At 37.4% G+C, this 25,186-nt stretch overlaps 1 protein-coding gene across 1 annotated transcript in view; it reads right to left on the reverse strand.

The window, feature by feature from the left end:
* LOC130680517 (uncharacterized) overlaps positions 1-25,186 on the reverse strand; it is a 634,026-nt gene that overhangs the window by 424,041 nt on the left and 184,799 nt on the right. The gene's annotated exons all lie outside the window — the stretch shown is intronic.

Here is a 25,186-nt window from a genome sequence, read left to right on the forward strand (position 1 = left end):
TTATCTCTTTGTATGGCATGCCAAATTGGGAAATCCCATCTTCATCTCACTTTTCTGGAGTTAATTCTTTCTGGATATTTATATAGCTGTGTGTTTTCATGTAGACTTGAAAGTACCTCATGACGGTTTCCTAATGTGCATCATCCAGCTTCAGAGGGGAACACATTGTGTATCTTCTCTTGATACTCCTGAGTTCTGTAGAACAACTGCCCGTCTTTGGGCAAAGATATGGTTCCTGTGTAATTGCTTTCTGATTTTGAAAAGATAAAGGGAAACTAGGCCCAGATTACATAAGTTTACAAGACATTTCTTTACTCCACAGATTTCAGATTTTTCTTGCTGTATGCTTAACCATCAGTAAAAAATTCACTTACACGTGCACGGAAGATCTTCATCTCTAATCAACCCCACAGCCCTTTTCCTAAAACTTATGTGTCAAATATTGAACATTCCTCACCTCCTCCTGCTCCCGCTTTTGTGAGAGAGGGAGCGCTGCAAGTTATCGAGGGGTTTCTGAATGTGTCGAAAAAGGGATGGGAATACAGTAAGCTCCAATACCTGTGAGCTCGATGGGTTTTCCCCTACCTTACAGATATCAAAAGCCACTTCTCTTTTTTTAACTGTTGCTTATACATCTTAAGAAATTTATATTGACATCTCTATTTGCTTTAGTTTTATATTTCAATTAAATGATGATACTTAAGAACCTCAAATTGATTCTTAATATATAAAGAGCCAGGAAGAGGAAAGGATCTTGTTTATTTCTCAAAATGTAAATATAAAGAACTACAAACGAACTCTTCACATGTTTTGACCACAAGCCATGCTGGCAGTCAGAGCCAGGCCATCAGCGGATGCGTTCTCTGGGCAGCAGACACAGAAGCTAGGTTAACAGATGTGTACACAATCTCCTTTCTCAGTAACCGCACAAACTGGAGCAGGGCAGAGAAAGAGCGCAAAGAGGTGCCTGCTGGCCTCCCCAGTCCCTAGAGGATTTCGGTCAGCCCCTAAAAATGCGTTTAGTGGAAGCTGCCTCTCAGAGCACACTAACGAAGATAAGCTGATTTAGGCTGCTTTCACAGAAAGACTAGGGGTGTGTTTCAGTGTGCTGCCTCTTTAACTTTTTATATTAACTCTTTAATTTTCTCTCTCTTTGTTGATATTCTTAGTTTGCTCATGCATTGTTCTCCTGACCTTAGGTTTTTTTTTTTTTTTGATGGTTATTTTGAATTATCTGACAGGTTGATCATACAACTCCATTTCATTAGTTCCATTTCTGGTGATGTACCATGTTCCTTTATTTGGAACATATTTCCCTGTTTCTTCACTTTCATTCACTCTCTTTGTTGGTGTCTGTACATTAGACAAAAGAGCCACTTCTCCAAGTCTTCATAGACCAGCTTCATATAGAAGACCCTCACCAACCAGCCTGGCCACAGATCCTGGGGGTCTCTCCAACCTTTGGACTAGTTCAGTCCACTCTCTCTGTGCTCGGTGGCCCCTAGTCATCTAGAATATGCCAGTTCTTGTTTTGACACAAGGGAGATGGGAGCCAGTTCCTCAGGAAGCTCCCATACAAGTTGGATCATCAGATGCTCTTTCCACTCTTCCCTCCCCAGAGAGAAGTTGGGAGCTGTGGATTTTTGTCCACTCACTCTGCTGGGCCAGGAGAGGGTCTATGGTGCTATGGAAACTCCTATCCCACGCTGTCATCTTTTTCTCACTGGTACCAGGCGATCAGACCCTGCTGGGTCCCACTGACACTCCAAGACAAGCTAGACAGAACCCAGTCCTTTGACTATCTGCCTGAAAAGTTGGGGCATTGGATATACACTCCGTTTCTCTTCCTCTCAAGGAGGAATCTGGAGTTCTCACTCTGTGATGGACTAGGTGGAAGGGATAGTGGGGCTATGGTGACTACCAGCCCACACCACTGTCACTGTGCTTCACTGGCCCCTAGTGGCTGCATAATGCCAAGCGCCATCAGCATTCTGAAACAGGCTACACAGAATCTAGCTGGGAATTTCCTCCTGATGCATGACATCGTGCAGGAGTAGAGATTAGGCAAGAGGATGTCTCAATTCACCAGTATTGAAGTGGATAGTTTTCACCCAGAGTGTGGGAACTTCTCAATTTGTTTCAGAATTTCCCACAAAAGGAAGGTGTCCATGAATTATTATTGAATTGGTGTCTTTGTGATGGGAATTAGGGTTAAGGGCTTCCTATCCTGCCATCTTGTTAATGTCATTCTGCCAACACTGTTTTCTTAGAAGTATAAATAAAAATAAACAGATTCATAATTTATGTATATGTACCTATTTACAGCCTCAAGTGATACTAAATAGAGATATTTATTCACTCTATTTCTAAAATACATTTAAATAAGACTTGGTTTGCAATCAAATGCAATATGACTGGATTTTAAATTTACAAAAATATTACTATGTGTAAGTGGATTCATCTCATCACTGAGAAAGCCATTGCCATTGTAAACAATGCCATAAAACATTTTCATATAGTGAACCTTCAATGTTTTCTAATCTTTATGCTGAGGTTTTCTGAACCCTACTCTTTGAGATGCTTCTAGATACTATAAAGCTTATACTGACAAATATAATGTGATACTCTTCCTCTGTATGTTTTTACTTGATTCAACATTAAAAAGAACTGCATTTTTTCAGCCATTATGGTTTACAGCTGTTTATTCAAACACTAAATACATGAAACAGAGGGGCTACAAGAAGGCAAAAGCATATACAGAGAATAAAATCATCTCAGGTAAACATTTTAGAATGTTATTCTCTGAGAATTTATGAGTCTTCCTTACAAGTTTTTACTAATTAAGTGTATGAAACAGATTTCAGAGTAAGGATCTAAAAGATAGGACACATTAATAAATATACTAGCTAAACTCCCATGTTCACATTGCAAACATGGTCACCTGACTCCAGATATTCCTGCATCTCTCCCCCAATCCATAAAATTAATAAAGAAAGCAAATAAAACCACACAAGACCCATGTCTTTTTAACATCTCCAGAGACACATAGTATCACAACCTTCAAATTTTCTGTACGTAGTTAAAATAAATTTTAACAGAGCCTTTGCTCCAGCCTGTTACCTAAGGCCTGTGGTACAGGGGAGAGGGGTTAGTCCTTGTAATATTCTACGAAGAAGAAAGGAAGAGAGGGCATAGATCAAGCACAGACATAATCAATCCAGGAGGATAAAACTGCAATAATAAATTCCAAAATGCCTAATACGGTCTGGGATTTGGTAGTTTCTAACACTGGAAAAGGGGTTTGCAATGTAAGACAAATGAGAGACCTGGAAAAGCATTTTTTCCTGTGGAAGAGGCAGATAATAAAAAAGGGGTGGTGTGTCTTTTACATGGGAGTATGAAAGTAAAGAAATAATTTGAAGGACTTAAGGATCCTGAAGAAATGAAAGAGAAAAAAGACATGCCTTCCCCTCTCCCTCCTCCAGTCAACCCCATCCACAAAGGAAACTGCACAGATAGGGCAGAACTGACAGAAGAGGGAGCTCTCCAACTAGGCGGCTTGACCATGACATCAGTAGGAAAAAAAAAAACGAAATCCATTTACATAAAACCCGTTTAACAAATACAAGGATGTGAATACAGGATTTTCTACCTACAAAAAGTTATCCACCTAAAAAAGGAAACAGCCACAAGACTGAAGAAAACTATAACACAACACTGTAAATGAGATTAGATATCCTTACACTGTAATAAAAAGAACAGGAATGGAAAAAAAAGCTGAAATGAAGCAGGGATGGATTGAGCTCAAGAAATTAATACAAGGCTAAAAGTAAAAAGATAAATATTGATAAGGCAACGAAAGCTGGGGTTGGAATCTTAACACAAATATGTTTCTATGGAGATTACATTTATCCAGTAACAGTGCTTATTTATATATTACAAAAATTATAGGAGCTGCAAGAATACACAGTAACACATTAATAAAAGGTGACTTTAACAGGTCACTCTCAGAAATGACAGAAAATTTGGACAAAAAATAAGTTATAGATGATCCAAATAATATAGTCAGTATGGTAGATATTTTGGATATATGTTAATTACTACAAACGGATAAGGGAAAATATGATTTCTTTACAAATGCACCTGAAATATCCACAAAAATTGAATATATAAAACTCTTGAAGAAAAATAAAATGTAAGGATACTACCTTAACTGTAGTTTATAAATATACTTATGTATGTATATGTATATGTATATATGCATATGTATGTAGGTATGTGTGAGTATTCTAAAACCAGAATTTTACTTTGCAGAAAATATTGAGGTAGTCCCTTAGAGTCAGGAAAATGGCATCGTGCCAATTACCTCCACTACTTACTAACATTGTTCTGCTGTTGTTAGCCAATGTAACTAGGCCAGAAAAAATGAATAGAAAGATAAAAATGGGGGAAAAATGCTGTATTTGTATGTGTATGATAATATATCTAACAGTCAAGATAAGCCTAAATTTACTAATAAGAAATTCAGTATGTTAGCAAATTGTAAAATTCATATGTAAAATAAATAGCTTTCATCTACTCAATAAAACCAGTTACAAGACATATTGGATGCAAAGCCTTATTTACAGTAATGATAAATAAGACGGAATATTTGGAAATAAACTGAAAAAGGTCTATTCCAAGTTTGTATGAAAAAATGTAAAACATTCCTGGAAGATGAAAAATAGACTTTTAAGCAGGTAAAAACATCTTCTGATTTGGGTCAGGACCTTTTCTTAAGTCAGTTTGTAAATTTGAAGTGATCCCATTAAAAATCCGAAGATGACAGATCTGGGCACTGAAGTTCATATAGAAAAATAAACACAGGATATGTAGACTGCAAAAGCATAACCACAATGAAGAATTAGGCCTACTAATTATTAAAACACACCTCAAAAACTTTCAGTTAAAATAATGTGGTTAGTAATGACCACAAATAGACCAAAGGCATAGAATGAAAAGACCATAAATAGTCTCAACTACATATAGAAATTTAGATTATGAAAAAAGTGGTAACTAATAAATGTAATAAATCATGGGCTTTTAAATAGGTATTGTCTGGACAATTGGATAGCCATTTGAAAAAGGTTAAAACTAGATATACTCCTCAAACCATATAGAGAAATAAACTACAGAATATAAAGAAACCATACAAATACTAGAAGAAAACTTGATGTATTTCTTTATGACTTGAGGAAAGGCTTTCTAATTATACTTAAAGCTTAGATGCAATACATGCAAAACTTGAAAAATATGGCTATCTAAATTTATTTTAATTTGCATAGCAAAAAATACCAAAAGCAAAGTCAAAATACACATGAAAAACTTTGAAAAGAACAAAATTTCTCTAGGAAAAAATGGCAAAGCTTTCAAAGAGTTTTTTCACATGAAAAGATATAAAAATGGCCCTTAAACTAAGAAAATTGACTGCAGTCATCATAAGAAAAATTCAGACTAAAATTACAATGAGGTTCTATTTCTCATCTGCCAAAAATTCAGAAGTTTGATGAAGTTGAGGGGAAATAGACATTTTCACACATTGCTGGTAGGAATGCTAAATGTCACATATCCATGGAGAGAATTTCTTCCCCCTCCCCTCCCCTCCTCTCTTCCCCCTTTCCTCATCTCCCCTCTTCCCTCCACTGCTCCCTCCCTTCCTCTCCCCTCCTCTCCTCTCCTCTACTTTTCATAGCCAAATGACTATGCATCAAATAAATGACCTAAAGACTAAAATATACCTTCATCTATTCATTATGTTGACCTGAGAGCTTTGTGAATTCTCCCCCACTGGTTCCCACTTTTAAGACCTCCATCACTTGAGTTCTCACCTTAACTCTTATCTCCCTCTTTCCTCTGCTTTTTTCAGATGGCTCCATTAAGACTGATTTTTGAGACTTCAGGAGTCTGCTGCTTGTATTAAAATCATGGTGTGAAAAAGTGTAAGTTATTCTAGAACACTCTTTATGAAAATCAAAGAGTCTTTCAGGTTTTCTTTCACCAATATATAACATGTTTTTATTTCATGTATTTCCTGAAAACTGAACCTAATTTATTGTGGCATTTTCTAAACCCCCTCCAGAACCCACCATAACCATTTAGGAATATAGGTTCCAATATTTGCAAACCCAAGTGGTTGGTTTAATCTGAAAATGGAGGGTTTCCTGTACTTTACCACTCAGGAGTGTGAGAGAATATAACATAGTAATAACTAAGTTCCCTTTTCTGATAGTAGAACCATTTAATTCCAATGTTCTCTAATGTCAGGATAATGTAGCAAGCGTTTAACCTCTGTATGTTAAATGAATAACAGAAATAAGAGCTTGATATGATAGGTTTGTCCTCTGTGTGTGTGTATGATTATGTAACAAATTACAAATTAAATGCCATGAGTATTACAGTGAATTCTGATAACCTGCCTGTGAGTGCTCACTGCTTTCACTTTCCTAACTTCTCCCTTGCTCCTGCTATTAACTACTTGACTCGGGGAAGAGTACAAATATTTGGGCATCTCTAAGTGTTCTTCTGTAAGATCCAACTCAAACTCCAGTTGCTATGAGTGTTTCCTTCCTGAATGCTTCCTGAAATTGCCCCACACTCTCTCATGACCCGTAGTGCTTCTTTCATTACTGACTCAGCAATTTCAGCACCATTCTTTTGGCAAACAGGCAAGTCCTTACCATATGCTGATTTGTAGGCGCTAAGGCAAGAAAAGAGTAAGACACCATAACCACCACCATATGTTATCAGACTTTAAACTGATCTTTTTTTAATCTGTCGACCTTTGGGGGGAAAGTAAAACCACTTTCTGAACATCTATCCAAATTCTGCCACTGAACTACCTAGTTATGGATGCACAAATAAATTAATTTTCTTAATTTATTTAAGACTAAAAATAAATTCCTCCATTAAACAAGGTTCTTTTCCTGGCTCAGGAAATGTGCAGATGCTATTTCTCTTGCCTGCTAAGCTTTTCTGATTTACTTCCCCCTCTAGGTAACTCCTGTTCTCCCTGAAGAGCTCATCTTATAGGTCATGTCCTAAAAAGGAAGCTTTCTGAGCTTTGCAAGTTTGTTTTTATGTCTGGCTGGGAAAGGGACCATGTGCTTAGACAGAGTAGGATGAGGGCCTCCGGAAAATACTAAGTAAGATAATCCACTGTGGGATTTGCTTTGGCCTGTTGGGGGGTCCAGCTTGTTTTCCTGACTTTACCCAAGTACTGCTTTTCTTCCTCCAGCCCTAAACAAATTATTTGCAACTTGGGCAATGTAGCAAGCAAGTGCAAAACAACATAGTAAAATCAGGAAGGATTCCATCTTGAAAATTAGATTGCATTTTAAAACCTAATTGGTTATTAACATACTCTTTAACAAACAGACAATAACTCAGCTCACCTTGGGAGCAAAGCAGGCAGCCTTGAGTGATATGCTCCCAGACCAGGAAGCTGCCATCCTGGGAGGAAATCAGAGCAGTAAAAATTTTGTAAATAACCAGGAAAACTAGTAAGAAACTTAGTGTTTCTTCAAAGGTAAACATTTTGGGACCACTTAGCAGGCGTACATCCCTAGCCCTTTGTCTCTCAACCGCCTATAAAACCCCTAGACAATGAACCACCCCAGGGCACTCTTGTCCCCGCCTGGCCTGAGGCAGGAGCTCTGTCCTCTCACTTTCTCTCTAAATAAAAGCCTCTCCCTTGCTCTCCTGCCTTGAGTGTTTGCAAAGTTCATTCTTAGGTCCGCGAACAGGAACCCCGGCATCATGGTCAGTACAGCCCACATGCAGAAGCACTGCAATAAAGAGAAAATATCTAAACCATGAGATTACAGAAAATGAAATAAGTGGAAAAGGAAAACTTTTAGCTCCTCCCAGAACTAACACGTTTATGCTCAAGTGTCATGGAGTTAAACAGTCCCCTATCCTTAAAAAACTTTCAGCACATAATTTTATGTCTAAACACTTTTTGGCCTTTTGCCTTGGTATAGACATAGGGACATACACACTGTCTCTGAGCCACCGACTGGCAGGCACAAGAAACTTACAAACCACTGTTCATTATTCCAGTGGAGGCTCACATTCTTAGGACTCACACTTTTCAAAGACTTCAAGCTCTTTTTCCATATATTTGAAATCTTTGAATTACAATTCTAGTAATAACTGGTTATTTAACACATTCTGGAGATTCAGACATTCTTTCTACTTAGAACTGAAAATGCATGCAACAGTTTGTAAATATATATTATCTGTGATACTGTGAAGTACTAAGAAATGTATGCCTGGTCTTCCTCCCTGGTTCTTGACACAGCGTTCCTAAAACCTTTGTAATTTCCTGAGTGATGAGAGTGAAAGAGCATCTTCCATTATTCCATAATAAACCCCTTTCAACCATATCTGAATTTACACTAATGAAGTGACTTGTGATTCCCTTGCAACAGGCAGGGACAAAGTAGGGTCTTAGTCACCTCAACAAAGCAGCTCACAAAGAATCAACAGAAGCCTGAGCCTCCACAAATTTTTGCTGGTGATCCAGAGGAAGAGCCAATCTTGTCCCCACCTTATGCGACCCCAGGACTGTCAGCACCTAGCCCCCTGGTCCCAGACACCCTGCCGCTTTCAGCCTCCCTGCCAACTCCAGAACCAGTGGATCCACTCACCCCCAGACCAGCAGCCAGACTGTGCCCTTGGCTGGGAGCAGGTGCCCTTCAGATGCGGGTGCCAGAGGCGGGGAAGCCTGAAAGGTGTAATGAAGGTGGGACCATCCAGAGCCCGGTCCTTGTCAGTCTGAGTCTGTTCCTGCCAGACTAATGGGCCTCTGCTCCTCCCAGCAGTGACTGGGCTTTGGGGCTTTGTCTTGCTTGGGGCATTCGTTCTTCCAATGCCCCTTCTCTTCACGGTAAGCACAGTGGTCCCTGGCTAGGGGTGTCCTAGGCTTTTCCCCCTTTGGCGGCCAGCTTTTCTCTGCCTTTTGGTCATCTCTCTGTCTTTTATTGCAGCTAACAGAGACTGTCCTGGTTGTTGAGTGACTGAAGATACTTGGGTCATGTTCATAGACTTTTGGGACCTGGCTTTGACCCCCTGGAGGAAGGCATCCTTTATCAGCGGATCTGGTGCTGTCCCTCAGGTTGGTGAAGTCCCACTCAGGGTGCTACTTAGGGACAGCGATTTCAGCCCATGCACCCCAAAGACCCTGGCTGCCTCCTCTCTTCCGTTGTGAACAGGGTGCAGAGAAGCTGTTGGCAGTCTTTCCAGGCCGGCTGATGGGTTTGGAAGATGGATTTCATGAGATCAACCAGGGCTTGTGGCTTTTCCGACGGGGTGCTGTGTTTTTAATTGAGGTTGTTAGTCATGGAGAAGGGTTGATAGTACAGCATGGACACAAGAGCACCTAGATTCAAAGCCCACCTAGGAATTTATTCACTCTATGTCCTTAGGGAAATTTAATTCCTTTTGCAAATAGTACCTACCTTATATAGTTTTTGAGGAGATTAATTGATAGGATCCATATAAAGTGCTTAGGGCAGTTCTTGGCACATAGTTAAGTCCAGGTAAAGTGTCGATTACTGGCTGCCTTGACACAGGCTTTCAGTTTGGCAGTAACCTCTGTTCTGAGGAGTCTGATCATTGTTCTGTGACTGCCTTGCTCTGTTTGAGCTGCAGTGAAACATGTGCTTCTAGAATGAGCTGTGACGCTCACTTGGCTCCCAGTCACCGTGCACATCATTTATGTATGAAGTTCTAGACACAGAGACTCTGTTTGGTGCCAGTTGGGTTGTAATTAAAACCGCTGCAGTTCTTGAAGTTTCATGGTAATACTGGGATTATAAATGGATTACCCTAATTTTAGACTTTCTAATCAATTTATTTAATTACTGATAGAAAAACCCTAGAATTAAAAATATTCTTCCACAGCACTCATACCCCTACGAATACATCACTCAGGGATCTGCAAGTCCAGTTTGAGAACCATTCTAGAGTTATACACTCCTGTGAGTTAGATCAGATGTCCTTTAATATCTGATTTTATATCTAGTATATAGGTCATAAATTAGTTATTCTGTACAAGTAAGAGGAATGCCAGTCTCCTAGGATTGCTTTAGTTAGCAGTAGTACTGTTCTGCATAGAAAAGCCATGGTTTGAATGTTTGCTTTCAAGTGTGGCAGGCCTATAGCCATATTCCTCTTGGTCTATAGCTGTGGTGATACCAAATTAAATTTCCTGAGAAGCTGCTTCAGTGCTACTGTTTTCGGTAAGAGGGAGGCAGTAGAGGACCACCTTCCTATTTCTAGGCTTTTCCTCTTTGCTTCTCATTCTGTCCAGATCTATTACATGGTTGCTGTACTTAAGCATTGCCCTCTATATCTCTACTACCACATGCTTTCCCTTTGTCGCCATTATAGACACAGGGATAGTGAATGGGGGGCTGGGGCAGTGAAAGGTTGCTCTTTATTTAATTTGTATGTGGGTTCAATGTTACATCTTAGAAATCGGAATCCAGAACCCATGATTTGGGTTCTTCTGATATACCTATGGGAAAGAAGGCTGACAACTTACTTGGAAGGTTTTTGTGCAACTCTTTTAATTAATTTATATTAGGATATTTGGGCTTACAGAGCTTCTTTCTCTGAGAGGATTTTGAATTTTGTCACATTGCACATAACTAGAAAGACTGTTTTCTTGAGGCTTTAAAAAGAATTCATACTTGTATTAGCAGTCTTAATGATGGGAGGTGATCTACAGGCCTTTGGAATATCGTGCCTGACAGGAGCATCTTTGTTTGCCTGAGGACCCAGGGCCATATGGTTATCAGTTCTGCCTCCAGAGGTCTGGGACCTACGGGTTAGCCACACTGGCAGTACATGACTAAACCTCAATAAAAACTCAGCACCAAGGCTCTGGTCAGCTCCCTGGGCTGGCAATACTCTATGAGTATTGTCCCATGTGGACGTAGGGAAAATAACCTGTCCTTGACTCCACAGAGACAGGAAAACAGAAGCTCTACACCTTTGGCACCTTTGCCAGACTCCACCCTATGCACCTCCTCCTTTGGCTGATTCTCATCTATATCTTTTCCCTGTAATAAACTGTAAACATCAGTGTAATAGTTTCCAGTGAGTCCTGTGAGGCCTTGAAGCAAATTATTAAACCTGGGGGGTGGTTTGGGAAACCCCCTACACTGAGCACCTGGTATCAGAAGTGAGGACAGCCTTGTGTGGACTGTTCTAAGTTTGTAATTGGCTAAATCCTTACATGGCTTGAGGGATATCATAGGAAGCTTTAAGATATTATCAGAGACTTAGGGTTCTCTCACTATATCGTGCTAAAAAAAGACAAAGCCATATAAGCATAAGCAATATATGACTCCATACACATTTTATTCTGAGAAAGTAATTATTAATGATACTTTCTTTAAAAAAACTCAGGGTACTAAGTTATCACTACATAAGTGTCCCTACTGGCAGTGTAAACCAGAATAACATATTTAGAAGCTGTTCTGCAGAAAAAGTCTTTAGATTATATTCAGATTAATTTCAAAATAATTTAACAGGAACATTTGAAATATTTTATAGTGTATCTTGAGGGATATTTTAAAAATACAATTACCACTATGATAGGTTTGAATAAGCAAAGTAATATCTTTCAATATATTCTGACTACCTATGGCCTACTTGATAACTATACTAGATACCAAGAAAGTTTATATCACAGGACATGAATTTTATTCTTAATAATGAAACATTAACATATGTGCACTATTTTTTTATTGCTACATGAAAATAGTTAAAAGTGCTATGTATATGTATTGGGCACATCAGTAACATTACATTACATTTTAAGGTGTGACTAAACCATACTAAAGCAGAACATAAGTTTGAGTGTGGAGAGAGATGTGAGCTGGAAGGAATATCATAATAGGTCACATGGACAACTCTTATTCAATAATGGTATACAGCTATGTATATATATATACATATATATATGTATACATATAAATTCATATGTGTTATGTATCTGTGTATATACATATGTGTATGTGTATACAAATATACATACACACATGTGTATCATCACAAAATAGCATGTGAGTATCTTTAGGATAGATTCTTTAAAGCTTTACTTACAGTGTCAACATGATAGATTAATTAGATAAAAACTTTTGAAAATGTTAAAGGCAAAAAATAAACACAAAATTTACCCTAAGCTAAAGCAATGCAAGAATTGTCAAAATGTTTTAAGTGTTTCCTATCACACAAAAAATGAAACTGAGAAACTGATTTTACATGAATAATTTTACACAAATCATTCGCTGATTAGGTTTCATTGTTTCATTTTTTGTTTTTAGTGGCCATGACTGATAAGAATGATTTGTGACCTGACAGCCCACTAACAGTAAGTTCTGCAGTGTCCTGAGAAAAGTCCCATATACACTACCTCGTGATGAAAAATGGTACCTACTCTAGAACTGAAAGAGTTCATAAAGAAATATCACAGAAGTGTCTTTAAGGAATAATATTTCCAGAATATTCACTGACTATGATCTGTAACAAAGCACATTAAAAATAATTAAAACATTTGAAGCTACTTTCCTAATAAGCAATGATGAATTAAATTATGTTTGTGATAATGCAAAGGTTACTGAAATTGTTTGTGTATCAGTGTGAATGTGTTAGGCATATTGTGTAACTTCAGGTAAGACTAGTCGATGACATGCCCAATCTAGAGATGATACAGAGCTAAAATGAGCAGCAGCAGAGCAGTTTCCTGTGTGGTTGGGAAGAGTATGCCTTTGAATTCTGTGCTCACATATCAGTCTCTCACAGGACAAGACATTATCAGCCTTTCTTGGCTTCTCTTCTGGCCTCTAAGTATTGAAATTCTTGTATTGAATCTTCCATCATAAGAGTCACGATCTGCTTCTTCCCAGGATATATATGCACACTCTGCAAAAGTTCAGACATTTTCTTCGATAAACTAGATATTTATAATTTCTCAGATATTCATTCAATTTCTCAGCATGTGTTTTTTAAGAAAGTTGAAGGAAATTAAGTAGAAAGAAACAAAACTCAAGGACAGATTGATGTATCAATATGCAGGTGTGTGTATATATATATATATTCTTCCAAATAACATATGAGTAACAAGTTAGGGAAAGAACATAGGAAAAGAAAGGAGAAAGTATTGAAGATGAGGGATGCTAGGAGGGAAATCAGGTATATTTGATTTATATATATATAATTTTAAATAAGTTATTCTAATTATTATTTACATTTAGGAATTGTATTATCATCACTGTTTTTATTTGATGTAACACTTTATGAATCCTAGAAATTGTTAAGTGATATGAAATAGCGGCTTAAAGAAAACCAATAAGGAAATACAAAATTCAACCTGGGAAAATCATAATTAATCCTCCCATAGGATGTGTCTTTTTATTATGAAGAGCTTGGGTATATTATCTTCTAGTAAAAGAGTAAAGCAATTTCACATTAATTTCTTTCAAATTTCTAAAATGTTTCAATCACAAAAAATGTTTTCCAAATTCCTCCTGAAATAGAACTTAATTAATTCACTAAACATTAGCTTTGAAGATGCATTTAACTGCTTGTTAAATTGCATGGAGAAATTGAATAAACAATTATGGCAATAACAAAGATTAATTAGACAAATCAAGGAGGTCATAATACAGTGGGGAGGCATCAATGAAAGCAAGATAAGAGGAGCTAATTGATAGAAGGGTGACAAATAAAAAATCATGAGAAAAATTGGAAGAACAGTTTGTTATTGAAGGATCAGGGAGTTTTAGTAAAGGTGGTGGAATTTGATTTACAGATTGAATATACTAAAATTATAATGAGCAAATGTAGCAGGAAAATATACCAGAGAAAGAATTTGAGTGAAACACTCAGGTGGAAAGACCTATATTATGTTGAAAAGAATAGGGGTATCGATGGAATTAAGGGACATGGAAATGGGAGAAATGAAAGGTAAGACTGAAAAAAAGGAGGGAGCAGGTGAGGCTGCAGAGGCTCGTGGCACTTGCATGCCAGGCTGTAGATAAATTTCATCCTATGCCATCCAATAAAGCAGTCAAATCATCTTTTCCTTTTTTACTTATCAGTGAATGACTGATTAATCAATGTATATTGAATGACTTATCACTTATATTTAAATTGAATGACAATTTATATGGAATTTTTCAGTGAATGACTATAAATCAGTTTGTAGATTTGTAGTTAATAGACATTAAAGAGACCGAAGTGACATGTCACACCAACTTGTTAACCTGAAAAATAAAACCATGTTTTTTCCCTTCTTAAAATGTTTTTGCATTTGAATTATATTCTCGTCACTAGTAATTTGAGTTCATTCCTAACACTATTTTATTCAATACCAATTTTACTTGCTGATTCCAGAATTTGCATGAATTGAAAAATATGTTCTTCCATTCATTTTTCTTGCCTCTCTGCCCTTCAGTAATGAGTGAAGGAAGTGTAAAAACGTTTAGTTTTTCAGTTTCTAAAATGCTTTCACATGTAGAAATCAATACCAAAAGAATTCCACAAGGTAAGTGTCGTCTTGATAGCCAATATACAAATGTAAACAGTCATGATGGTTAAATGGCATGTTCATGACATGAGAGCCTCTAAGTGTTAGAAGTCAGTCTATCATTCAAGTAAAGAGGCTTATGGAGCCTGGAATGAATCTGATACTATAGTCATTCATTACATGATTGTGCTTTCAAGATTGTTTCAATTCAGTAACTCTCCTAATGTCATAAATGGGTTTCTCCACCTGAAACATCCATCTCTGAACTGAGAATTCTCTGAAAAATTTTAATTTCGACTTTTTTATTAGTTTCCTGATTTTTGCTTCATGTTATTAATGTATTACAAATATCCTCATGGCTTAAGTCTAATCCATCCTTCTTAAACATTTCTTTCTACCATTAGTCCAAGTGTTCTGCAGTCTTAGTAAAATGGCATGCCTAAGCAGAGATGGGGTAATGATTAAATCTAGGCTGAAGGTGGATAATGGAAGGGTATTGTCGGTATATCCCTATAAATCCTGCTTAAGCACACCATCTGATTGAAATGGCAGGGCCCGATTTTGCTTAGAGACACATCTGAAATAGCAAAACAAGACAAACACAAGAATTTGCAAAGGAACTGTGAATTTATATATGCTTGGCAGGGGATTTTATTCATAAGCCATAACAATCTTTCTCACAATTGATTTCTTTTCCCTGTTGCCCACTTATCTTACAGGATAAATGTTCTCTAAAAACTGACCCTGCATATCTTCTTAATTTGAGTAACATCACATTTCTGAGGCTCTTAAATCCCTACTTCTGTCCACATAGCCTGAGTTCTTTATTATGGAGATGAACTTTCATTTCTTGCTTTTTAAAATTTCACTTAAGCTTTTAAAAATATTCACTCATTTTTTGGAATAAAATGACAGAAAACCTGGAAATCAAACTGGAATAAAAAGATTTTTCTTTAGATATTGGGAAAAAAGGAGTAAAAATAATGTAAGGACATCGTTCTCTGGGGGTAGGGTTTGGGAACACACATTTATGAATGTGCTATCATGGTTACATAAATGTTTTGCACACATTTGATGTTTGAAGTGAAAGAATGGAATTCAGTCAAATGAATCCAGGCTTACCACAGGACCAATGGTTTTCACTGATTCCATTCTGATAAGTGGATTTAGATAATATTATTGAATACTCTGCAGAATGCAAATTCAATAAATCCAAGTTAATGAGGTTAAGAAGAGAGATTTATAAAGAGTCAACTTTTGGAGCAGAGGTCTCAAAGACCAGAGAGGTAAAATCATTTTATCTGCTCTATAGAGTCTACAGACAAGTCTGTGGAGCAAATTATTCATCTCTGATAACATGGTTATTTTTTATTCAGAGCATTCCCATCTTATACTTCTTATAAATTTCGTATCTCTACTGAAATGCTCCATATGTCTATGCCAGTTTCCATTTTCCCATCAGATGCCTGTATCTATCAACCATTGTTATTTCATATTTCCTGTCTGAAAGTTACAACTAATCCATTCCCAGATCTGGTCTTGAATGCATTGTTTTTTTAAAATGTGTTTTACTAAGCGCAGGGTTTATTGCTCAGGCAAGGGGGTTTCCGTCCCTCCCTCTGTGGTATCTGTCCTGTACTGGTACCTCATGTGTGAGGCAGTTTCCTTCCTCTTGAGCTGAGGTCCTTTGCCTTACCATTTCAAGCTGGCTTTCTGATCTTTTTCTAGAAGCAGGTTCGGTTACTGATTGTCGTTGCAGGGTACAGGGCAGGTTAGCTTTCTACTTTTCCCCCAGTAGCAGCTGAACTCTCCCTAGAGTGGATGAACCGGTGAGGAGGGAGAGGGATGGTGGGGAAGCATTTATTACTCTCTCCTCAGCGGCAGCTGTCTATCAGTCCTGGAGTTAGGACAGTCAGGGTACCAGCTGGGTTTTATGTTTGTCCCTTAAGACCAGACATTTACCATCTTTTACTCATACATGGACCAGAACAGGGATGGACTCCAGATCTACCCACTAAACCCAAACTTTGACAGACCCTGCAGACCCATGCCACAGATGGGGGTCTCTCAGGTCTTCCGAACTTTTCCTATCTTTCCAGGAACACCCAGTGGAAGCCAACAGAGTAATTGGCAAGTGTGTGTGAACTTCCATTCGTCTATGGCTACACAGGATTCCAGTCTCATGATTGCCTGCTCTTAGCCTTGGAGTGTATTCAAACTTTCACTGATTTCATGGCTGTCACTCTTTCTTCTATGCTTTGCTAGAGGTGAAGTACAGTATGTGTCCCTTCTTTCTACAGAAGCAGGGCTTGTTACCTCTTAGAATCCATCACCTGATTGCTTTTTTAATTCAACCGTCTCATTCACTCAAGACGAGATACGACTTTGTAGCTTACCTCTCTTTTCCCTGCCTTTGTATGTGAGCTGTGTTGTGCTGGACTGTAGCTCCGGGAGTAAGGCAGTTCCTTCCCAGGGCAAGCTCCCTATGAATCTGGTGAAACTGAAGAAGGGCAAGGGGAAGGGCAGGTTGGGTTAAAGGGTTTTATTGCGCCAAGCTCAGTCCCTCGCTGGGCTTCCCCTGACGCGCTACCAACTCCTCCATCTCCAGCAAGCCCGCTCCATCCAACCCTCGAGCCACAGCACCTGCTCGCTTCTCCTGACTGCCCCTCCGACAGGCCCCTGGTGGCTGGCCGGTACCAGACCAATTAGGTACCTGGAACAGAGGGGAGGAGAGAATGGCTGTTTTTTGCTCCACCCCTTGCCCTGGCTGCCATCCTGCTGTGGCCTATTGTACGTAAAAGGTCCCTCATCTGCAGACCACTATGGAAGCCAGGCAGAAATTCTGGGTGGAAACTTCCATTTACCCCACAGTGACTAACTTAAAACAGAAGCAGAACTCTGAGTAAACATTTAGAAGCTGATATCACAAGGTTTAACAATCTCTTTACAGATCTTTCTACTCGATTTTCATGGAAATACGTTGCAGTGATTCAGTGAATCATTTGCCTGGTGCTTCTTTTGTCTGTTGGAATCTTAGCCATGAAGTTTAAGTGAGTATGTAAAACAGAAATCTGCTTTTCCAATACTCACATAATGAAATCTTTTAAAGAGAATACACTTTTTGATCAGTTCAGTTCCTTGACCGTTAATGATATTCTTTGCATAGAATGAAAATGATTTCTTAGAAACGTCATTGTCCATTTCTAAGCACATACTGAACCTTACTAAATACTGTCTGTTCTCATGTTTCCTTTACCAGAAATGCCTCTTAAAAATATCTTTCTCTATGAAAAACTTTCTCACACTGTTACCAGAATAAAATTTCCTTCTCTGTGATTAATTGCTGAATGAACTTATCATAGTTATATTATTTTATTTTTATGTTTATGAATTCATTACTTTTGAACTCCTTGAAGCAAGTGATGTTTCATTAATCATTTTTTATTTCCAAATTTAGTACAGGATCCTGCATATAAGAATGTCAAATTATTTTCTATTTCAGTTTAAAATTGACCTTTCTGAATTATCTTCAGTGACTCAGAAGTCATTCCAAGCAAAAGAATGTTCAGAAAATATCTCCTCCAACAAGAAAGCAAACAAAACAGGTAATTTCAGAAGAGACTCTGAGTCATAATTTTATTTGTAGGAAAGAGGAGAGAACTATGTATTAACTATTTTGCTTGATACATGTAACTGGATACATGTGAGGGGATAGGAGTCAAATCTATTTGTATGTCAAAGAGTATTTCTCATGTAATCACACAGATAAAATTTATACACTCAAAATGATGACACTATCAATGATGACCTAAGGTTGAATGAAATACTTTGACAAGGCACCAATGATGATTATTGGGTGGATATCTATTTATGACTTTACTTATGTATTTCTTTTTATCGAATTTCTGAAACAAACCTTTTAACAAATGTATGCACATTCATTTTCATTTTGAACAGAAAGAATACTTTATTGACAATTTTAACAGTTATATGTATTGGCTATGCTTCCTGATACACTTCTTTCTTTTTATCCTATGTATTTTTTTAAAATAATTTTTAAAAATTAAGGTATTATTGGTATACTCTTATGAAGGTTTCACATGAAAAACAATGTGGTTACTACATTCATCCATATTATCGAGTCCCCCCACCATACCTCATTGTAGTCACTGTCCATCAGTCTGATACACTTCCAATTCTGTGATTTTAAAAACAAAATTTGTTTCCCAATACGCATCTTATGAATCTTGACGACCAAAATGTTTTCAATGAGATGAACTATTAACTTTATTCTAACACAAAATTTAAGTGCTTACAGTCTGCAATGTAAAACTCAAAAAATGTTTTTGTAGTGGATAGGGTTGCTTATGTGAATTTACTGGATGTGGTTTGCACTAATGGAAAGCATCAGTTATATTCTAACATTTTGGAAATGTCCACTTGTTCAAACAACTGGCAACATCATGGAGAAAACTACTACCATTTTTAAGAGCTTTGCATCCCTGGAAAGAACGTCACCGTTATTGCATTGATTAGGTTCAAGATTTCTTAAATCAAATATTGAAGAAGAGATGATAAAGACAAGACTTTTGTTTCATAAATTTCATTATCAAAAATAATAAGAACGCAGCAATCCTTCAAGTTTTATATTCTTCTGAAGCTCCTATTGCAGTCACAGAAATCTTTACAATTTGACTGTGATTTTCAATGTGTACTTCACTAACATTTGAATAGCTTTCCTCAGCACTAGGATAACATACGAATAACATGTGCATAAGATTATTTGTGTCTGATTCCTTCCTATCTGGGGCCTCTTCTGCTGTCCAGGACTCCCCACCACACCATTCTATGGGAAGCACGCCATGGTCTCCAGCTCTACTACAGCTCTGTGAACCCATTGTGGCCCCACGGTACTCTTTCATTTCCTTGTTTCATTTACCTGTGACAAATCTGAAGGGCAGTTGTTCTATTCCAAATCCTGTTTGCTTGCCTAACACCTCTGGATACATATGAGAAGCGATTTAAATGTATTTGGGCAACCCTTAGGGGGGATAAACACTTTTAGACAGGTTTTGCAATGTTCTGAGTTTTATCTATCTCTTTGTAAACAATGTGTTGGTGTTTCTTGGGGTTGAATGAGTCTTAGTTTTTTGTCCCTGTTCTGGTTTTCTAGTGGCAGACTTTTGAGTTATAACCAAAATAACATTTCAAACCAGTCAGTCTATGTCAGGGGCCAAGACACTATCTTTAAAAAGCCAGATGGTAAACATTTTTTGCAGGTTTTCAGGTCACACAGTGTCTCTCAGCTGTTCAGTTCTGCTTGTTGCACAGAAGCAGCGGCAGGCAATGCCTGAATGAATGGGTGTGACTATGTTGCAGGAAAATTTTATTTACAAAAATAGGTAGTTCAAAAACCTGCAGGCCATCTGGCCACTAGTTTATATGTTCATGAAGCCTAGTGATCCTGGTACTTGAATATGGAAAGGGTTGGCTCCTTTTTCTCCAGTGCTGTATCAGGAACTCTAAAGGAAATAATACTTCAAATAGAAAATGTCTAGAACCTTATTACAGCACACACATTATTTTATAAGTTTGGATATGTTGTGTACTTGAGTATCTGTTTTTCTATAATCTCAAAAAATGTCTTTTCACTTTCATCATCAATATAATTTGTTAGAAATACATAGTTTTGATAAAGCTGTCTATTCTTAATCTATGATGATTCTTCCAGACTTTGTTATTGAAGGTTTGAGCAGTGACCTAAAGGAATTTTACTGTATATTTCCCTGAAAATTGTATCTTCTCACCTCCCAGTTATTTGGCCTCACAAAAATGAAATCCATTGTTTACATTGAGATGTGAAAATCTAGTATCATTAATCTATATGGAAAACTAGGTTATTTTTCCAAGTGTTCTATTATATTACTTTCATTTTAAATTCAGAGTCTCTTTTTCTTCCTTGATCTACTAATTCATCAATTTCTGTCATCCCCAAAACACAGCAAGGTGGGATTTATCTTTGGTTTAAAATAGCATGGAATCAGGTAGGTCTAGAAGTTCTGCCTAAGGATTTTAGACATTCTGTATTCCTAATCCTAAAAATGAAACTAAGGATAATTTGAGTTTAAAAAGGTAATGCTAAAATTAAAGTGAAGAAAGACAAGCTTATGGCTGATGATGGATGAAAGGTACAAAAATAATAAGAACAACAAAATGGATAAATGTCAGCTAACTTAGTAGAAATGTATGTTACCTGAATATGATCTTTTACATGGTAGTTGTCTTATTTTAGGAGCTAGTTCTTGGTCAATAATAACTTGTCACCAATCCTGGAGATGAAAATTTACATTGTTAATAGTTCAAAATGAAATAATTTTTAATCACAGTTATGTATAACTCTTCTTTAAAAAATTGAGGTAATAGCGTTACTAAATGTGTGTTTAATGGTATGTTCTTAAATTATTAGAGTACATTTAGTGGTGTACTCTTAAAATAGGCAATTTTGTATGTACCTCTGGAAGGAAAATGATTTAAATATGCATCATAGAACTTCAGAGTCAGAAGAGCCTAAGGAATGTATGATGACAAGCATGAAATATTTATAATAAAAATGCCAATTTATTTTGATGAGCGAGACTTTTCTGATATGTCTGAAAAGCAAATAAACCTATCCTGAAGCTATTCCTTCTTCATAAAATCCTGTCTTTTTAAATATTAACTATGGAAAAAAATTGACCCCAGAGTTATTAGAATAAATAGGCATCTTCCCCTGTCATTGACAAGAACAAGAACAGAAAGCTGAAGAAGAAAGAATTAATATGGAAAACATTCTGAGTGGAAACCCTCTCCTTAACTTGCAGGCCCATCCCAGCCTCAGGCCAATTTCAAAGTTAAAAGAAGGTACTCTACACTAATGGGTTGGAGATTATATATATATATATATATATAGATTAAGAGTTTTATTGCAAACTATGTTCTGTAAATCCCACCTTCCACTGATAACTCTTCTCTATCAGACTGCAATAATGGAAGAAGGAAAATGAAAGAAAATAAACTTATTTTCAATAGAGATTTACAGTAACCAGCTATGTACCAGGTATTATTCAAAACACTAGGGACAGACCAAGGCAGAGCCCTTGACCTTACAAAGCTTACATTTTAGGTGTCTATGTCAGGGATCCCTAAGACTGTCCTTCAAATTCAGAGATTTACATTACGCCTCAGGCTCAGCATATGGTTGTACTAATGGCTAATGTGGTAAAAATACAGTTATAAGGGGAAAAGATACCAGAAGAATCCATGTTTGCAATTTCTTCCTTATGTTCTGTCCCTTTTGTGAAGTGTCGCACAATTTCTTGACCCCAGCAGTGCAAATACAGTGCAGTGTTTTCTGCCCAGAGAGTGTACATTAGAGACTCAGTGCCTGAGGTTTTCACTAGGGCTAGTCTGGTAGGCAACCTCTGCACAGCACATACCAAAATCCAGACTCCCAGAAGGGAAGCAGGTGTTCTGCATAGTCCATATTTGTACAGACAGTCTAGGCACAATGACAGAAGATTCCTGAAATCCAGGTTCGCAACTGCCAGCCATGGAGCAACCTCGTGAGCAGCCTGTCTTAAGAATAACAGTCTTAGTTTAGGCCTGATCTGTGAACTCTTTTCTATACCACGTGTGTTTGGAAGAGTGAAGTAGAAAGCTGAAGAGGGAGAATAATAAAACAATAAATATTTTATGTAATACTTCAAAAAGTAATACATAGAAAAGTATAGCAAAAAAGCTTATAGGAGGTGCTGAATAGGAGGCAGGTTGGTTATTTTATATGTGATCAAGGAACCCCGTAGGCTTACCTTTGAAACCATACCTATTTCTCACCACCTCCACTGCTACCCTCTCCCTCTGGGGTGATGCAGTACCTCTCAGTCATCTGCTTGCACACCCACTACCTTCTCCCTCCCTAACTACAGTTTTTTTAGCAGCAGCATTGTAATCCATTTAAAATGAAAGGTCACAACCTTGCTCTGAAGTATCCAGTGGCTTCCTAACTCATTCGTAGTAAACTTTGAGTCCTTAACAATGGCCCATATGCTATAAAAATTTACAGCCTCCATGCAGAGGCAACAGAATAGTCAAGGAAGGATTTGCTGGGAAGGTGACATTTTATCAGAGACCAGACTTCAAGGTATTTACCTAAGCAATTGAAAGGACTGAGATGGGGAGAAAGTAAACTACTGTTGGAGGCAGGGGAGGTGACATATTTAAGATATGGTAAGTTTAGGATGTTCTGTATGCTTTTTTTTGTGGAAATGTTGAGTAGTCCAAGTTGGAGAGGATGGATTTGGGAGTTGTCAATTTATAGAAGTTTTTCAAAGCCATGAAATTAGATGAGATCACTAGGGAATGGCTTTAGGTAGAGAAGTCAGAGGACAGCCTGGAATAATATTTAGAGATTGGGTAAATGATTAGCAATCAATGCCTGGAACTGTGCCTGGTAGGTATGAGGTGTTTAGTAAGTGCTGATTGATTGGATTTTGATGAAAGAAACAAGAAAGAAGAGGAGCAGTTAGTGAGGAGGAGGAGAACCAGAAGAGACTGGCATGTTGGAAGCCAATGAAACAAAACACTGGAAGAGGCCTAGAGAGATGATCTAGGTCAAATACCAATGACAGGGCTGGTAAAATGAGTACCGTGAACTGGCCACTCTACTTAGCCACATGGAAGAGCAGTTTTGGTGTTGAGAAGGAGAAGCTAAAAGTTTATTGGGAGTGGGTTGAGAGAGTGGTCAGAGAAAAATCTATTCAGATTATGTTTATATTAATATTAAACTATATAGTTTTTCTTTTTTGGAAGTAGACAGAATCATTTGGAGGTCAAAATATGTCTTAATATGCAGATCATATTTGACCTAGTTGTGCTCAGCTTTTCATATTTCTGTGTACTATACCAATGACTTTACTAACAATATTTCCAAAGGTGCCCCTATCCTTTATTTTCCCTGTGAAGTTTCTTCTGGCATGCATACACGCATGTACAAAGAATGTATGTTCTAAACAGATATTGCCTTCCTACTATTATAAAGCAAGATTACAACCTATTAAGAATTATTTTTATTCTTTTGGGTGTAATCAGCACATCAAATGATGTACATGTTGAGTATCTTTCTGTGTAATGACTAAGTTTTGCAGTTTGCATGCTGTTCTTGTTTCCTGAAACAAACATTATAAAAGCATTCTATTTCCTTTTTTCCCTGAGGTGGGATGATGATGTTGTTTTCAAGAACTGTGCAAAAGGTGTAGATGATCAGAAGACAAAAGATTTGTAAATGATACACTGTGATCAGAATTTCACAAAAAGTTCATGGAGTTTTATGTATTTATATTAAATAGTACAGTTTTATGTGCTGTAGTTTTATGAGACTGTAGAAAGTACATGGTCATTCGGACTTTATTTTGCTGGTGGGTTTTTTTTTTTTCTCTTTTCTCCCATCGAAGTTTTGTATAGGCTCTCAATTTTAAGGTCCAAAATATCTTTTCCTTTATTGATACCTTATTTGATAAGGACTTGGGAATTGGTTTAACCCAGTTTCTGGTCTCTGAATTTTTCCATTCATGTTTTCTTTTTAATACAGGAAAGGGAATCTGCCTGGAATAAATATTTTTAATAATCTAAAAAACCGTATCTGTCCCCAGCTTTTTTGTTGAAATGTATGCTGCTTATGACACAGTGCATATTTTGTGTATTATATTTCCTTGTGCATTACCTTCTCTCCCCATTTCTCTGACATTGGCTTAAGATTAGTTAATTTGTGATATCTTCTCCAGGTTTTCTAAGACTATGATGAACGATGGAAGGGATCCCATTTTGAATCACATGTTGGTATGGAAGTGTCATCAACCACCAAGCTGCTTCAGTGGGTGCCCAAGGATGGGATGGGGTACCTGCACCCCCAAAGTGCAGGTGTTTTTTTCTTTTCTGTTGGTGCAAGACAGGCGCTCCTTAAGCATGCCTACGAAGCATGGATACTTGTGTTCTGAATACTCAGCTGCCATGTTTCTCTTGAATGAAGTAGAGTTTACACACTGATAAACTTTAGCTACAAAGCCTAGAAAGATTAACATCCAATGATACATGTAATAAAACCTTTGGAAATAGGATTTTGTTTGCTTGTATGTTATCTTGGAGGATAAAAATGTGGGATGTGGGAGTATGTCTGTATACCTGGGAAATGAAGTTTTCCTAAACCTGGGCTGTGATCTTTGATAGAAAACTTGGGACCAAGTAGTGAGCCTTTTACAGATAGAGACCCATTCATAGGATTCCTCAGCTGTGAATTGATGTGGAGCTTAAGGTTAAAAGTAAAACTTTTAAAGCAAAAACAGTATGGCATTTATCACTGGCTATTTATTTAAACCATTTTCTATGAGACCTCATGCACTACTCCACATTTCCCCAGGGGACACTGGGACGTAGGTCGTATGTAGCTTGAGTTGGGAGAGCTGGAGATGGAGCCCAGGTCTTGACTTCACATTCATACTCTTCATTTTTTCCAACTGAGGTATTTACACAAAACTTTGAATACAGCTTGTGTATTTTAAAAGCCTTTAACACTAT

The sequence above is a fragment of the Manis pentadactyla genome, chromosome 14, assembly GCF_030020395.1.
Source record: "Manis pentadactyla isolate mManPen7 chromosome 14, mManPen7.hap1, whole genome shotgun sequence".
Taxonomy (NCBI): Eukaryota; Metazoa; Chordata; class Mammalia; order Pholidota; family Manidae; genus Manis; species Manis pentadactyla.